This window comes from Lolium perenne, chromosome 4 (assembly GCF_019359855.2).
Source record: "Lolium perenne isolate Kyuss_39 chromosome 4, Kyuss_2.0, whole genome shotgun sequence".
Taxonomy (NCBI): Eukaryota; Viridiplantae; Streptophyta; class Magnoliopsida; order Poales; family Poaceae; genus Lolium; species Lolium perenne.
In genome coordinates, this window is record NC_067247.2 from 277,928,284 (window position 1) to 277,944,586 (window position 16,303).

General features: G+C 43.6%; 2 long non-coding RNA genes across 2 annotated transcripts; both read left to right on the forward strand.

Moving 5' to 3' along the window:
- The first annotated feature begins 933 nt into the window (after nt 1–933).
- On the forward strand, nt 934–3,740 carry LOC127295492 (uncharacterized). The gene is made up of 4 exons (XR_007847898.2): nt 934–1,445; nt 1,526–1,764; nt 1,859–1,956; nt 2,441–3,740. It is a non-coding gene; the product is annotated as an uncharacterized lncRNA (long non-coding RNA).
- A 1,302-nt stretch (nt 3,741–5,042) lies between these two features.
- LOC127295491 (uncharacterized) lies at nt 5,043–8,304 on the forward strand. Its single transcript, XR_007847897.2, has 4 exons — nt 5,043–5,555; nt 5,636–5,874; nt 5,969–6,066; nt 6,551–8,304. It is a non-coding gene; the product is annotated as an uncharacterized lncRNA (long non-coding RNA).
- The last annotated feature ends 7,999 nt before the right edge of the window (nt 8,305–16,303 follow it).

Genomic DNA, 16,303 nt, shown 5'->3' on the forward strand with positions numbered 1-16,303 from the left:
TTGCACCAATATCGCATAAACCATAATAACAATGATCACCGATTCTAACAGAGAGCATAGGAACACTGGCTTTCCTAGACTTATTAGGATGTGAAACAATATTAGAAGCATCTTCACAGAAAATGATGTGACCATCTTCTACATTTTCAGTCACAAGATCTTTAACTATTGCAATAGCAGGTTCAACATTTATTTGCTCCTCAGGTTCTATAGGTTTCTTTGCACTTTTATCAACAAACACTAGTTATGACAGAATACTCCTTCATTTTAGCAGGGAAAGGAGTTTTTTCAATATAAGCTTCAGGAAGAATATGATCAACATGTTTAATTTCAACACATTTACCTGTAGGTGAATCAGTTTTATCTTTGTAAGGTTCATGATACTTATCAAAATTCTTCCTAGGCAATTCAAAATGAGAGGCAAAGGCTTTATAAAAATTTGCAACAACTTGAGAGTCAAGACCATAAGTAGCACTCATATTACGAAATTTATCAGTATTGTAACGGCCCCGGGTAGCACCCCTATTAGAATTGTTTGTTGTTTTTCTTTTGTGCATCATCATGCATCATGCATCATATCATCCACATGATTTTAACTAAATAAAAATTATTTTAAATAAAAACTATTTTGTTTCTTCCTCTCATATGGTTTATTTAATAAACATCCTCTATGTCTTCTCCTTTAACAAAGCCCTATCGCCAAAACTATCTAACAAATAAACTTATTTTTAAATGTTTTAAAATTCAATATAAAAATTGTTTGGTTCTGGTTTTGATTCAAGTTGGTTTTTCAAAACAGATTCAAAATAAAAAGGAAAACAAGTTTTGAAATAAAACCTAGCTAACCCTGGACTGGGCCTCTCTCTTCTTTCCCGGTCCATCTCCCCCTCTCTCCCCGTGGCCCAACCTCTCTCTTCCTCCTTGCTGCGGCCCAAACCACCTCTGGCCTGATACCTTTTCGCGTGGAGACGCTCTGCTGTCGTCTTCTCCCCCTCACGTTGGCAGCGTGAGCTCTTTTCCCTCTGCCATGGACCACCGCACATGGTCCTCCTCTCCCAACCACCGCGGCCACCTCGCCTCACCTGCCCCCCTTCTTATCCCCTCGCATCTGCAAACCCTAGCATCCTCCCTCTACCCGCCGCCACTACCTCCTCTTCTCCCCATCGTTTTCCTCACCTCTCTGTAAGCAAACGAAGGAGGAAACGAACCCACAGCACCTCCTCCACCTCGCCATGGCGCCGCCTCTATAGACCATCCCCCGCCGTTCCGAGGGCACCGGCAGATGCGCCTCGTCGTCCTCTCCATCCTTCCCAAAGGAATCGATCTGGGAGGCTTTCAATGGTTCCCAAATTCGCCGTTCCCCACTCCTACCGGCCGAACTCCGGCGTCAATTCCGGCCACCCTCGTCCTCCTCCGACCAAACCGAGCCCACCTTCATCTTGCTGGTAACGTTGTGCATCCCCTGGACCTCTTCGTTTCCTTCCCGGTTCCAAGTCTCGGCGTTGACCGCCGTGTTTCTCCGCAGGTTCCCGTCGCCGGCGAGCTGTCGGTGATGCTTCGGCTCCACAAGCACCACGTTCTGGTTCACCAAGTTCCCCCGCATCTAGTGCACCATCTCGTGCGTCCTGGCTCGCCCTAAGTCGCCAGATTCGTCCTCGGCCAGATCTCCGTCCGCCATGGCTTCTCCGTCCCGAGCTCCGCTCCTGTATGGTTCAAGTTGTCCCGCGCCCTATTCTTGACACGATCCGAAACAGTGGCACAGTGGTTAGCTCCTTGATTCCTAACCATGAGATCTTGTGTTCAAATCCTGTGTCTGGCTAATTAAGCCCCACTTTTTGTTCTTTGCTTGTTGAATCAGATCCGGCGTCTACTGGGCCTTGGCCCATTTCTCTCCCGGTGTAGCCATCGCCCACGCGCAGCAGCCCGCTAACCATCGCCTCTCGCGGGCCAGAGCTGGTCCGGCTCTCTCCCTTCTCTGTTTTCTTGTTCTTTTATTTTTGTTTTGCAAAATCTTGCTAAAATCATATCTTCTAAACTATAACTCCAAATGCAAAGTGTTTCATATGAAAATTGTTCAGAAAAATGCAAGGATCATGAATATGCCATCCATACATTTGTTTGCACCTCGCATCATGTCGAGACGTGATAGTTATGCATGTTCACCTCACGTATATGCGGAGTATTTCGGATATCCACCTAAGGTTTCCCCGCTCCGTTTAATATTGAAGTAGCGCACCCCTGCCATGATATGCCATGCTAATCAACACTTAAATTTGTCGGTAGAAAATGCAACTCCAACTCTAATTTGTTTGTCCGGGGTTCCGACTCCGATTAATATGTATAATTTGCATTGCACCATCGTTGCCATGTCATGCATATCATCTTGAGCATGCCGACTATTTATTCGTAGTAGTAAGATTTGCATCTGTTACTTGTCCAGCATTTGCTTCTTCACGGTTAGGATCACGAAGTGATGTTGTGAGATACGACAAGTTCTTCTGCAGCTTTTCACAGGCGAGCCCACCCCTTCACCTATTTTACTTTTACATGCTCTTTTGATCTATTGCTATCCTTATGTTGTGATTCTGTTGTGTCATGTGTCCTATCCACCTGTTACCTATATGTCTGAGATACACCTCCTCGCCCTACCTATTGTTTGTTGTTTGCCAGCTTTGCGAGTCGTAGGCGAGTTTAGGGTCTTGTTGATATCTCGAGATGTTCGGGATATCTTGTTGGGAAGTTGACACATGTACCACCTTTTGAAAATGATGCGACAACTAAAATTGCTAAGGGATAATAACATTGCAGAGGCATCTGTGAGCCCCTTTGCGAAAGCATCGGAACTTTGACTCGCTAATGTCCCCTAGGACCCGAGTTCTTGTTATCTGTTCCGAGATTGAGCGCTCTACACGTACGTGGGGGAGTGGGACCCCCATCACCCACTACCTTTCCTCGAGTCTGTTTATTGGGAGCCACAACCTTGGTTTTTTTTTGCTCATATGCACGATGCACGATTTACTTCTGTTGCCTTCGGGTGTTTATATTCTGTTATGTACTCATATCGTGGAACGATTAGCGACAGCAGGTTGTTCACACTTAGCTTAGCCGTTGTCACAAACCTCTGGGTCCGTATCGGAGTACGGCCGAACTTCATCACGGGTAGCTTAGTTGGGTGGCTCCCATTAAACTTTCTCTTGCATTGGGAACGGTCTTGATGTGAGACTCCACCTGTAGTAAGCGGGTTCGAGCATGCGTATGGTTACATTTGGGCAACCCCTGCAGGGTGTACATCTTATCGATAAGCCGTGTCCGCGGTTATGGACGACTTGGAATTGTATAGCTTGATCATAGAACAACTTGCACTGTTATCTTGTTGCTAATAATTTGATAATAACTTGCGTAGCAATATTGCATTATTACAACCAACATATAATAAAATTGTCAACAGTGGAGTGCCTTTTACATTGCCTCTTCGCCTTGTTGAAGGGGATATGTGTATTTGGCTGGGTTATGTTTGTGTAGTATTTATCTGTTACCTTGTGCGCTCTCTTATCTTCTCTGAGTAGACGGATGTTGTAGCGTGTCTCTATTGGATAGTAGCTTTGCTGCCGCTAAACTCCACATATAGCCGGGTGAAGTTTATACCGCCCACCAGCGAGCATAGCTGGTCTTGTCTCGCAAGTACGTGCCAATGGTACTTACCCTCGCCTTCCTTTCTTTTTGTCTCCTCCCCCTTTTGTCGGCAGCAACCGATGGCCCGACTTTGACAGTGTACGAGATGACGACGTTAGCAAGGTTACCCTTCCGCTTGGCACGGGCGGGTTATGGACGCCATGCGGTTATCTTCAGGACTCTTAGTCCGATTTGTATCTTGTCCGTACTCGGACGTATTTGATCTTCTGTATGATTTGGATCTTTGTATTGTGTATTTGTATCTTGACTCGTTGGAGTCGTTGTTGTAATATATGTTTCTTGTGGGCTCTATTGTAATCCTGTTGTAATGTTACCGCTCGTGTTAATTCCTCTGGCATCACGTGTGTGATTCTTCGCGCACGTCGTGTCGGAGGGCGTCTCTGAATCGATATCATGCGGTTTTCGGCGGGATCGCTGGAATCCTCATGGTACCGGTTCCGGGGCGTCACAAGTTGGTATCAGAGCTCAGGTTGACGGTACCCCACTAGTCCAGCCTGTAGGATAACCTTGCCAACGGACGTTGTGTCTAGTGTCAAAACTATTTTCTGAAAATTCGTTGGATAGATCTGATAGCTCTGATTTTTCTCCTTACCTCTATTCTTTCTCCTCTTACCTTTGCGATTTTTGAGTCTTCTATCTTATCTGAGTTTTCCGAGTCTTATGTTCCGACGTGGGTTGAACGATCTTTGCCCCTCACCTATTAGGTCCGCTCTTCGGAGGATCTCATCGGAAGCGCATCATCGATAGCGGAACAACGAATTCTTGTTGGTGGTGTCGACCGTTCTACATGGAGCAACAATTCTTGTTAGTGGTGTCGAGGAGATCGACACGTCGCTTGAAGACCCGATAGTTCGCCTCTCTCCCCCGTACCTTGAGGTGGAACCTCGGGGCGAGGTTCCTTGTTAGTGGTGTCGATTGTAACGGCCCCGGGTAGCACCCCTATTAGAATTGTTTGTTGTTTTTCTTTTGTGCATCATCATGCATCATGCATCATATCATCCACATGATTTTAACAAAATAAAAATTATTTTAAATAAAAACTATTTTGTTTCTTCCTCTCATATGGTTTATTTAATAAACATCCTCTATGTCTTCTCCTTTAACAAAGCCCTATCGCCAAAACTATCTAACAAATAAACTTATTTTTAAATGTTTTAAAATTCAATATAAAAATTGTTTGGTTCTGGTTTTGATTCAAGTTGGTTTTTCAAAACAGATTCAAAATAAAAAGGAAAACAAGTTTTGAAATAAAACCTAGCTAACCCTGGACTGGGCCTCTCTCTTCTTTCCCGGTCCATCTCCCCCTCTCTCCCCGTGGCACAACCTCTCTCTTCCTCCTTGCTGCGGCCCAAACCACCTCTGGCCTGATACCTTTTCGCGTGGAGACGCTCTGCTGTCGTCTTCTCCCCCTCACGTTGGCAGCGTGAGCTCTTTTCCCTCTGCCATGGACCACCGCACATGGTCCTCCTCTCCCAACCACCGCGGCCACCTCGCCTCACCTGCCCCCCTTCTTATCCCCTCGCATCTGCAAACCCTAGCATCCTCCCTCTACCCGCCGCCACTACCTCCTCTTCTCCCCATTGTTTTCCTCACCTCTCTGTAAGCAAACGAAGGAGGAAACGAACCCACAGCACCTCCTCCACCTCGCCATGGCGCCACCTCTATAGACCATCCCCCGCCGTTCCGAGGGCACCGGCAGATGCGCCTCATCGTCCTCTCCATCCTTCCCAAAGGAATCGATCTGGGAGGCTTTCAATGGTTCCCAAATTCGCCGTTCCCCACTCCTACCGGCCGAACTCCGGCGTCAATTCCGGCCACCCTCGTCCTCCTCCGACCAAACCGAGCCCACCTTCATCTTGCTGGTAACGTTGTGCATCCCCTGGACCTCTTCGTTTCCTTCCTGGTTCCAAGTCTCGGCGTTGACCGCCGTGTTTCTCCGCAGGTTCCCGTCGCCGGCGAGCTGTCGGTGATGCTTCGGCTCCACAAGCACCACGTTCTGGTTCACCAAGTTCCCCCGCATCTAGCGCACCATCTCGTGCGTCCTGGCTCGCCCTAAGTCGCCAGATTCGTCCTCGGCCAGATCTCCGTCTGCCATGGCTTCTCCGTCCCGAGCTCCGCTCCTGTATGGTTCAAGTTGTCCCGCGCCCTATTCTTGACACGATCCGAAACAGTGGCACAGTGGTTAGCTCCTTGATTCCTAACCATGAGATCTTGTGTTCAAATCCTGTGTCTGGCTAATTAAGCCCCACTTTTTGTTCTTTGCTTGTTGAATCAGATCCGGCGTCTACTGGGCCTTGGCCCATTTCTCTCCCGGTGTAGCCATCGCCCACGCGCAGCAGCCCGCTAACCATCGCCTCTCGCGGGCCAGAGCTGGTCCGGCTCTCTCCCTTCTCTGTTTTCTTGTTCTTTTATTTTTGTTTTGCAAAATCTTGCTAAAATCATATCTTCTAAACTATAACTCCAAATGCAAAGTGTTTCATATGAAAATTGTTCAGAAAAATGCAAGGATCATGAATATGCCATCCATACATTTGTTTGCACCTCGCATCATGTCGAGACGTGATAGTTATGCATGTTCACCTCACATATATGCGGAGTATTTCGGATATCCACCTAAGGTTTCCCCGCTCCGTTTAATATTGAAGTAGCGCACCCCTGCCATGATATGCCATGCTAATCAACACTTAAATTTGTCGGTAGAAAATGCAACTCCAACTCTAATTTGTTTGTCCGGGGTTCCGACTCCGATTAATATGTATAATTTGCATTGCACCATCGTTGCCATGTCATGCATATCATCTTGAGCATGCCGACTATTTATTCGTAGTAGTAAGATTTGCATCCGTTACTTGTCCAGCATTTGCTTCTTCACGGTTAGGATCACGAAGTGGTGTTGTGAGATACGACAAGTTCTTCTGCAGCTTTTCAAAGGCGAGCCCACCCCTTCACCTATTTTACTTTTACATGCTCTTTTGATCTATTGCTATCCTTATGTTGCAATTCTGTTGTGTCACGTGTCCTATCCACCTGTTACCTATATGTCCGAGATACACCTCCTCGCCCTACCTATTGTTTGTTGTTTGCCAGCTTTGCGAGTCGTAGGCGAGTTTAGGGTCTTGTTGATATCTCGAGATGTTCGGGATATCTTGTTGGGAAGTTGACACATGTACCACCTTTTGAAAATGATGTTGATAACTTTTGCTACAACTAAAATTGCTAAGGGATAATAACATTGCAGAGGCATCTGTGAGCCCCTTTGCGAAAGTATCGGAACTTTGACTCGCTAATGTCCCCTAGGACCCGAGTTCTTGTTATCTGTTCCGAGATTGAGCGCTCTACACGTACGTGGGAGAGTGGGACCCCCATCACCCACTACCTTTCCTCGAGTCTGTTTATTGGGAGCCACAACCTTGGTTTTTTTTTTGCTCATATGCACGATGCACGATTTACTTCTGTTGCCTTCGGGTGTTTATATTCTATTATGTACTCATATCGTGGAACGATTAGCGACAGCAGGTTGTTCACACTTAGCTTAGCCGTTGTCACAAACCTCTGGGTCCGTATCGGAGTACGGCCGAACTTCATCACGGGTAGCTTAGTTGGGTGGCTCCCATTAAACTTTCTCTTGCATTGGGAACGGTCTTGATGTGAGACTCCACCTGTAGTAAGTGGGTTCGAGCATGCGTATGGTTACATTTGGGCAACCCCTGCAGGGTGTACATCTTATCGATAAGCCGTGTCCGCGGTTATGGACGACTTGGAATTGTATAGCTTGATCATAGAACAACTTGCACTGTTATCTTGTTGCTAATAATTTGATAATAACTTGCGTAGCAATATTGCATTATTACAACCAACATATAATAAAATTGTCAACAGTGGAGTGCCTTTTACATTGCCTCTTCGCCTTGTTGAAGGGGATATGTGTATTTGGCTGGGTTATGTTTGTGTAGTATTTATCTGTTACCTTGTGCGCTCTCTTATCTTCTCTGAGTAGACGGATGTTGTAGCGTGTCTCTATTGGATAGTAGCTTTGCTGCCGCTAAACTCCACATATAGCCGGGTGAAGTTTATACCGCCCACCAGCGAGCATAGCTGGTCTTGTCTCGCAAGTACGTGCCAATGGTACTTACCCTCGCCTTCCTTTCTTTTTGTCTCCTCCCCCTTTTGTCGGCAACCGATGGCCCGACTTTGACAGTACGAGATGACGACGTTAGCAAGGTTACCCTTCCGGCTTGGCCTGGGCAGGGTTATGGACGCTACTGGTTATCTTCAGGACTCTTAGTCCGATTTGTATCTTGTCCGTACTCGGACGTATTTGATCTTCTGTATGATTTGGATCTTTGTATTGTGTATTTGTATCTTGACTCGTTGGAGTCGTTGTTGTAATATATGTTTCTTGTGGGCTCTATTGTAATCCTGTTGTAATGTTACCGCTCGTGTTAATTCCTCTGGCATCACGTGTGTGATTCTTCGCGCACGTCGTGTCGGAGGGCGTCTCTGAATCGATATCATGCGGTTTTCGGCGAGATCGCTGGAATCCTCATGGTACCGGTTCCGGGGCGTCACAAGTATCCATAAAAGTTTCAATGCATTCGTAATCATAATTTATACCTGACTCTCTACCTTTGTCGTTCTCCCATCCTTCAGTATTCTCTTGGATCCGATCAAGAAGGTCCCATTTAAACTCTTCTTTGTTGTGCGTGAATGATCCAGAACAAGCAGTATCTAGCAAGGTTTTATCTTGAAAAGAAAGTCTTGCATAGAAATTATCAATGATGATATTACCAGGAAGCTCATGAATGGGGCATTTGAGCATTAAAGACTTCAATCTCCCCCATGATTGGGCAATACTCTCTCCATCATGAGGCCAGAAATTATATATGCAGTTCCGGTCTTTGTGAATTTCACTTGGAGGATAAAATTTAGAATAAAATAGAGGCACAATATCCTTCCAATCAAGAGAATTCCCATTCTTCAGCAATTTATACCAATGCGCCGCTTTACCAGACAGCGATATAGAGAATAGTCTCTTCCTAACTTCATCCATAGAAATACCTGCACACTTGAATAACCCGCATAATTCATGTAGAAACAATAAATGATCTCCAGGATGGACAGTCCCATCCCCTTCATAGCGGTTATCCACAACACGTTCAATAATTTTCATAGGTATTTTATATGGAACCTCTTTCTCACCTGGCGCCTCATCCACTACCGTTGCAGTAGTAGTAGGTTTTCCAAATAGGAATTCAAGAGAAGATCTCTCCATAATGAATTATAGCAAAGAAAGTGAAATAAAACAAAGACGTACAAAGAAAAGTTTTCCTTACCAATAGCGCTTCACTCCCGCAAGAAGCGGCGCAGAAAATAGTCTTGATGACCCACAAGTATAGGGGGTGTATCGTAGTACTTTCGATAAATAAGAGTGTCGAACCCAACGAGGAGCAGAAGGTGTTGACAAGCATTTTCGATGAAGGATTCACTGTAAATGCTCACAGACAAGTTTTCAGGGGGTTTTGATATAGCAGATAAATAAAGTACAAGTAAGTAAAATGCGAGAGTAATAATTGCAGCGAGTGGCCCAATCCTTTTTAGCACAAAGGACAAGCCGGTTTGTTTACTTATGATGACCAAACGTTCTTGAGGACACACGGGAATTTAGTCTAGTGCTTTCGCTTCATATAGTTGATTAATCTTCATTGTTTTGATAAGTGTTGTATGGGTGAACCTATGCTAATGCACCTCCCTTCCTAGGACTAATACATACTTGTGATTAAACCTCTTGCAAGCATCCGCAAATACAAGAAAGTAATTAAGATAAATCTAACCACAGCCTTAAACTCTGAGATCCTGCTATCCCCCATGCATCGATATACCAACGGGGGTTCAAAGTTCTTGTCACTCCCAGCAACCCCACAATTAGCAAACGAATAGAAGATGCATTCCCCTAGGCCCATAAAGGTGAAGTATCATGTAGTTGACGTTCACATGACACCACTAGAAGAATAACACCACAGCTTAAATATCAAACTATTAGATATTACTCAACATAGTTCACTACTAACATTTAGACTTCACCCATGTCCTCAAGAACTAAGCGAACTACTCACGAGACATCATATGGAACATGATCAGAGGTGATATGATGATGAATAACAATGTGAACATAAACCTTGGTTCAATGGTTTCACTCAATAGCATCAATAACAAGGAGTAATCAATACCAGGAGAGGTTCCCCTATGAAATAATCAAGATTCAACCCTAGATGTTACAGCGGAGACGAGGTGCAGCGGTGGAGATGATGGTGTCGGCGGTGGAGATGATGGTGATGATGATCCCAATGAATTCCAGCTCGATGACGGTGACGATGGCAATGATTTCCCCCTCCGGGAGGGAATTTCCCCGGCAGATTTCAGCCTGCCGGAGTGATCTTTTCTCTCTGGTGTTTCTCCGCCCCGCAGAGGCGGCTGTGTCTATTCTCGGTGCCTCCCCACGCCTTAGGGTTCTCTGGAGATGAAGTATGCGAAAGGGAGACGGCCGAGGGGGGTCGTGGGCCCCATCCCCACATCGCGGCGCGGCCAGGGTGGAGCCCGTGCCGGCCTATGGGGGGCCCATGGTGGCCCTCCTCGGCCTCCCCTTTTGGCTGGCTCCGTCATCTGGAAAAACAGGAGTTTTCGTATATTTTACGTCAATTGTTGATCTTCAGAAATACTATATCCTGACGGTGATTTTTCCAGCAGAATCCTGACTCAGGTGGGTGATTCTTCAATAATCATGAAACATCCAAAATAGGTGAAATAACATAAGTATCATCTCTAAATATGAAATATATCAATGAATAACAGTAAATTATGATATAAAATAGTGATGCAAAATGGACGTATCAGAGGCCGACTGAGGCAATATATCGTTACTTCAGGCAAGTCCTGTAGGCTATCGGATAGCTCGGAGGAGATATGATCAAGCCGCCATCTGCAAGCATGTACTCCACCCAAGATCAAATATATCTAATGATGATTTCCATATTTCAAGGTGAAAAACTCTCTCTTGGAGTCAATTGCACGATTGTATTGCACTAAGCCTTAAAAAATTATTCATGTTTGTTGAGCGCAGATTGCACACCGTTGGGGAACCCAAGAGGAAGGTATGATGAGCACAGTAGCAAGTTTTCCCTCAGTAAGAAACCAATGTTTAATCGACCTGTAGGAGAAAGGCGTGACTTCTAAAGGTGTTGCTGGCTGACTAGTGGCAGGGCGCACTACCGGCGTCAGCAACAATGTGGAACCTGCACACAACACAACCAAAATACTTTGCCCCAACTTACAGTAAGGTTGTCAATCTCACCGGTTTTGCTGAAAATAAAGGATTAACCGTATAGTGTGGAAAGAGATGTTTGTTTGCAGTGGAATTAAAAAGAACATTACTTGTAATAAGTAAACAGAACAGGATGATTTTATCAGTGTAAAATAAAGGACAGTGGTCCACAATTCACTAGAGGTGTCTCTCCATAAAGATAAATAACATGCTCGGTGAACAAATTACAGCTGCGCAATTGACAAAATAAAGACCATACATGACAAGATGATTACTATGAGATTTGTTTGGGCATTACAACATAGTACATAGACCACAATCCAACTGCGTCTATGACTAATAATCCACCTGCCGGTTATCATCCGAACCCCTTCCAGTATTAAGTTGCAAACAACAGATTATCACATTAGTGGAACCTGTCATGAGGAAGCTGATACATCCATGCCAGAATGCCATTATAAAAGGGAGATTTATTACTGATGGTGTAATGTTGTTGCAAGAAATACTGAGAGAATCCAGGAGTAAAAAAGAAACAATGTGTGGTTTTGAAAATTGATTTCGAAAAAGCATATGACAAAGTTAATTGGAACCTTCTGATAGACAGCTGTAGATAAAAAAGTTTCAGCAATAAATGGATTATGTGGATCAAGGAAGCTGTCACAAAAGGAACTCTCAGTGTTAAGATTAATGATACAGTGGGTCCATACTTTGGCAGTTTCAAGGGTGTTAGACAGGGGGATCCTTTTGCTCCCTTCCTGTTCAACATGGCTGCTAACAGTCTGTCCAAAATGATTGTCTCTGCACAAAGAAATGGTTTGCTTAAGGGCTTGGCTGATAATTTGGTGGAACATGGAGTGGATATTTTGTAATATGCAGATGACACAATTCTCTCGTTACAGGATGACATGGAAGGAGCAAGGAACTTGAAATTGCTTTTATATATCTTTGAAACTATGTCTGGCCTGAAAATTAACTTTGAGAAGAGTGAGACAATGTTGATACTGGAAGATCCAGAGAAATTGCATGATTATGTGGAGTTGTTCAATTGTCAGAGGGGGAATTGGCCTATTAATTATTTGGGTACTCCTGTCTGTGCTAGAAGAGTGACAGTGGCTGAAATGCAATTTATTGAGGAAAAACTAAAGAAGAGCATGGGTGGATGTATGGGTGGAGCTATGTCCATTGGAGGAAGATTGATCAAGATTGATGCTTGCTTGTCTAACATTGCAGAGTATCAAATGTCCATGAGATCATTGCATAAGACAACTGTTGAAGCAATCTCAAAACCCATTAGAGCTTTCTTTTGGGCTGGTGATGCCAATAAAAGAAAATACCATTTTTTTTAATGGAGATGGATTTGCAAGCCCAAGTGCAAAGGAGGTCTGGGGGGTCAAAGATTTATACAAATTTAATGTAAGCCTGATGTGCAAGTGGTGGTGGAAATTGGAAAATGAGGATGGGCCTTGGCAGGAGTTCATGAGGAAAAAATAGTTGGGGGATGCAGGGATCCACTGGGCCAGACACAGGAATGGTGACTCTCCTCTGTGGTCTGATATGCTTCATGTCAGGGACATCTACTTAGGTGGTAGAAGAATGGTTGTAGAACTAGTTTCTGGGGTGATGCTTGGTGTGGTCATTTGCCCCTTAAAGACAAATTCCCTGAAATTTATGATATCTGCAATGAGCAAAAAAATTCTGTGGCTACTGCTGCCCAACTAGGCTGGAGATTATCTTTCAGGAGATGGTTAACTGCTGACCTGCAAATGCAATGGTGTGGTCTTTTGGACATTTTGAACCAGGGGACTCTATCTAATGAGGTGGACAAACCAAAATGGAAATGGACTAAGAATGGCCAGTTCACAGTAAAAAGCATGTACAAACAGCTGTGCGGAAATGGGTTGGACAGATCCTTCAAACATTTGTGGAAAAACAAAATTCCCTTGAAAATCAAAGTGTGGCTATGGTTGATCTGGCGCAATGCATAAAGCATTATTTTTTTCTCCCTAGTAGCAACAACACATCTACAATCTTAGAAGTTATTGTTACTCTTCCAGATTACTAGAGACATAAACCCACTATCGAGCATAAATACCTGGGGGGCACACCACCCCATGGCTCGGCCAGGACCTGGGCCGTGCCATGGCCTGGTGTGGCCGCCCTGTGGCGCCCCTTCGTCTCTCCTCTGGACTCCGTCTTTGTTATGTTAAAATAAGAACTTCGGATTTTGTTTCGTCCAATTCCGAGAATATTTCCTGTACAACTTTTCTAAAATACAAAACAGCAGAAAACAGGGAACTGGTACCGTGGCATCTTGTCAATAGGTTAGTGCCAGAAAATTTATAAAAGTGCAACAAAGTGTAAACAAAACATATATGAATTGGTGTAAAACAAGCATGGAGCATCAAAAATTATAGATACGTTTGCAACGTATCAACATCCCCAAGCTTAACTCCTGCTCATCCTCGAGTATGTAAGTGATAACAAAAATAATTTTTAAGGTGACATGAAGCCAACACAATCTTGATCAAGTTTATTGTAAAAGAATTGTGAGATGGGATCAAGGTACTCTAAAGATAGGCATGATAGATATAATTCTAACAATAAAATTTAGCAACTATGTTATAACATGAGAAGTAACTCAAACAAAGTATCATGAATAATTGTGTATTGAAAGCAACTGTTTGTTCATGACCATAGGGAAAACATAGCAAAGTGGTACTCAGCTTGTCCTTTATGAAGTAGCAAAACATATATAAATGCTAGGACACCTTCAAAGTTCAAAGGGTGACTAGATACAAGTAATTTGTGAACAAGCAATAGCATAATCATGAATCAATCAATAATAGATTTTGGGACTATGCACATTATACTTAGAATGACAACTATGCTCTCTTAATTGGTGCATAAAGCAAGAAGATGAAGACTCAATATAACAGTAAAAGAAAGACCCTGCGCAGAGGGAAGCAAGATTACTCATGTGCTAGAGCTTTTTATTTTCAAAGCAATAGGACGGTTGAAAATATATTTTGAGAGGTATGCATGTCTATGTCAACGAATGGCATCAAATGATTTCAAGAGCGGCTTCCATAGAGAGAACAATAAAGTTCCTCTTCTCCTTTGTTCGAACAAGCTAGGTTCATGATTTCTCAAGTACATAGTGTTAGGAGATTTAGATTATTGGTTCAATTTATATTTTTGTGGGTGGGCACCCGTCCCTGATCTTTTGCAAAATTAAGGACTATCACATGGTGCATGCTAGTCAAAGTTTGAAGCCATAATAAACATGAAAAAGATGATAAATCATTCAACACTTCCTCATGAGCTAAAACAAAACACAAAATATGTAATAATTTTTGAACGTTTAAAGGTAGCACACAAGCAATTCACTCTGGAGTAGCGGTGAAATACCAGATATAGGTATGTATGATGGACACAATTGGCAAATTTTGGTTTTTGGTAGTTGGATGCACGAGTAGAGCTCATACTCAGTACAGGCAAAGGCTAGCAAAAGACTGGGAGCGACCAACTAAGGGAGCAATAATGACCATAATCATGCATAGCGACAAAATATTATTAATCAAAGCATAAAGTGATATTACAACTCAAAAACTAAATGATCATAGAGGCTTTAGGTGACTGGTTTGTATTCATAACATGATTTAAGCATGTGCCAAGTCAACCCATTAAAGCATCAAAGGAGAATACTACAATATTATGCTTTTTATGATGGAAACAAAACATGATTCTTTCAATGACACATTAAGCACTCTCATCTATTTGAGACAAGTCATGCTACAACAATAACTACTAATCATATGATAATAATAACATCAAACATGACATGCCAAAGTCTATGCCACAGTCTAAACAAGCTTCTTTTTTGCATCGCTATAAGCATGAAATATTTTACTCATCTGCAACACCAATCAACTTATTTGAAACAACTCTCATAGATAACAATAAATAAATACCAGAGATCTAATCATACCTAAATAAATGAAACTAACAAGCTCTGAATAAAATAAGAATGGAAAACCAAGAGCTAAACGCAGTACTATCAAAAGAGAGCACTCGCAGAACAATAAGAGCGGAAACTAGAGTGTTCTATGCAATTAAAAACGGAGTGTGTCATTCTCCAAAATAAATATGCTGGGATCCAACTATATTATACAGCAAACAAAACTAATCTAAACTAAAAATAAAAATAAAGACGCTCCAAGAACAGCACATAGCATATGAAGTAATAAAAATATAGTGTCTAGAAAGATGACCTGATGCTTTGTTGATGAAGAGGGGATGACCAAGGCATCCCCAAGCTTTGACGCTTGTACCTCTTGGATATTTCTTGGGGTGACTGATACGTCCAATTTGCATCACTATTTTATATCATAATTTGCTGTTATTCATTGATATATTTCATATTGGGACACAATACTTATGTTATTTCATCTATTTTGCATGTTTCATCATTATTGGGAGATCAAGCACCAGAGCCAGGATTCTGCTGGAAAAAGCACCGTCAGAACGCAATATTTCGGAAGATCAACTCTGGAAGGAAATTATACCAAAAATCCTATTTTTCAAGATGACGAAGGAAGCCAGAAGGAGGAGCCAGGAGGAGCCAGGGTGGGCCCACACCCTAGGGCGGCGCGGCCCAGGCCCTGGCCGCGCCGCCATGTGGTGTGGTGGGCCCACGGCCCCTTTCGCCTCCTTTTCTTCGCCAAACCCTTCGTCCCGAAGACCTAAGCCACAGAGGGTACCTCGCGAAGAGTTACAGCCGCCTCTGCGGGGCGGAGAACACCAGAGAGAAAAGAGCTCTCCGGCGGGCAGGAATCCGCCGGGGAAATTCCCTCCGGGAGGGGGAAATCGACGCCATCGACACCGTCATCGAGCTGGACATCATCGCCATCACCATCATCATCATCTCCACCATCATCACCGCCGTCATCACCGCTGGACACCGCCACCGCCGTAGCAATTTGGGTTTGATCTTGATTGTTTGATAGGGGAAACTCTCCCGGTATCGATTTCTACTTGTTGTTGATGCTATTGAGTGAAACCATTGAACCAAGTTTATGTTCAGATTGTTATTCATCATCATATCACCTCTGATCATGTTCCGTATGATGTCTCGTGAGTAGTTCGTTTAGTTCTTGAGGACATGGGTGAAGTCTAAATGTTAGTAGTGAACTATGGTTGAGTAATATTCAATGGTGTGATATTTAAGTTGTGGTGTTATTCTTCTAGTGGTGTCATGTGAACGTCGACTACATGACACTTCACCATTTATGG